This window comes from Gossypium arboreum, chromosome 13 (assembly GCF_025698485.1).
Source record: "Gossypium arboreum isolate Shixiya-1 chromosome 13, ASM2569848v2, whole genome shotgun sequence".
In the NCBI taxonomy this organism is placed as follows: Eukaryota; Viridiplantae; Streptophyta; class Magnoliopsida; order Malvales; family Malvaceae; genus Gossypium; species Gossypium arboreum.
This window is the reverse complement of record NC_069082.1, coordinates 25791201-25792957: the sequence shown is the minus strand read 5'-3', so window position 1 is coordinate 25792957 and position 1757 is coordinate 25791201. Positions and strand designations below refer to the sequence as shown.

General features: G+C 38.7%; 1 non-coding gene across 1 annotated transcript; it reads left to right on the top strand.

The window, feature by feature from the left end:
- Positions 1–1112: 1112 nt before the first annotated feature.
- On the top strand, positions 1113–1219 carry LOC128287346 (small nucleolar RNA R71). Its single transcript, XR_008278046.1, has one exon. It is a non-coding gene; the product is annotated as a small nucleolar RNA R71 (small nucleolar RNA).
- Positions 1220–1757: the final 538 nt, after the last annotated feature.

The following is a 1757-nucleotide window of genomic DNA, read 5'->3' as shown; positions in this document are numbered from 1 at the left end:
CCTCCACCGACAGAATATTGATATGTAACTGCTTAGAACATCCAACAACTTCTTAAATTGCACCTCCTGTTTCTACTTGTGTTGCTGTAATCTTTGCGGATAGAGAGGTGATGGAACTTCCAGTTGAACCGAATAACTCTTCTGATTAGGTAAATTTGCATCCAAAGAAAATGTTAAAGTATCTGAATTCACTAAGATAGAATTTACCTTGTCAATCTTTGTAGATTCTGACTCTTTTGGTGTAGAAATTTCAATAGCTGATTGATTCTTCTCAATAGGCTTATCTTCGACATCAATCAATCAGGGTTCCAGAATTTTACCTCTTCGCAATGCCACTTCCTTGATATGTTCTTTACCCAAATTTCTTGGATTCTCAGTGTTGCTTGGTAAGGTTCCTTGTGGTCTATTACGAAGTTCCGTATCTAACTAACCCATTTGGTTTTCTAAAATTTTCAATGTTGCTGCTTGGCTTTGGATCAAAGCTTCATTCTTTACCATGTACGCTTTCAACAAGTTCTCCAAACTATTTTATGCCTCAGCTTGAGATGGTTTTGGAGCTTGCTGATTAAACTTGAGATTGGTTAGGTCTATGCTTCAAGAAGTTGCTGTTCAGTCTATTTCCTTGGTTGCTCCAAGAAAAGTTAGGATGATTACGCCATGAGGGATTGAAGAAGTTGGATTGGGGTCCTTGTCCACTCCTATTTTGAAGTTGGTTCCCCACATAGTACACTGACTCGAGATTTGACGGAAAATTCTCAAAAGAATGACCTTCCCCACAGTACACACAGGAAACCACTTCAAACGAACTTGGTGGCTGAGCTGCAAAATTATTAGCACTATTAGCGGTAAACAGTTTTAACATAGAGGAAATAGACGATACCTGAGCTGATAACAAAGTGAGGGCATCAACTTCATGAACTCTGGCTACATGTCTTCCTGGAGCTATTTGATTTGTTGGCCATTGCTAGTTATTACTCGCGATCCTCTCAATGATCTCATAAGCCTCATTATAAGACTTAGACAAAATTACACCATTCGGAAAAACATCAACCATTAATCGTATATGTGCATTAAGACCATTATAGAATGTCTCTAACTAGATATAATGAGGAATCCCATGATGAGGACACTTACGAAGTAACTCCTTGAATCGTTTCCAAGCCTCATACAAAGACTCATCATCCAATTGTTGGAAAGTTGTGATCTCGTTCCTCAACTTAGCGTTTTTGCTAGACGGGAAATACTTAACCAAAAATCTCTCTACTAATTCTTGCCATGTAGATATGGAACTTGGTGGCAATGAATTGAGCCATGCTCATGCTGATCTTGCAACGAGTACGGAAACAACTTCAACTTCAGTGCATCTTCAGTCACAATGGCTTTTTTGAATGAATCACTCACCTCCATAAACAATCGAAGGTAGAGATGTGGATCTTCTGTGGGTATACCATTGAATTGGCCACCGTTTGGAGCATTTGAAACATCACTGGTTTCAATTCAAATTGGGTTGTCTCAATACCTAGCCTTCTAATTCCTGGATTTAACTCACTGAAATGTGGTACAGCATATTGTCTGATGCATCGATCCCTATCATCGGCAATGAGGATGGGATTTCATACAAGATCGGCTTTATTACCTTGGTCTTGATTTTGTTTGTTCACATCTTCTTTGTCTAAAAGTTCGCTCAATTTTAGGGTCTACAGGGAGTAAATCGATAATCCGATCTATACTCATAAACACCAGAAAAGAAAATCACA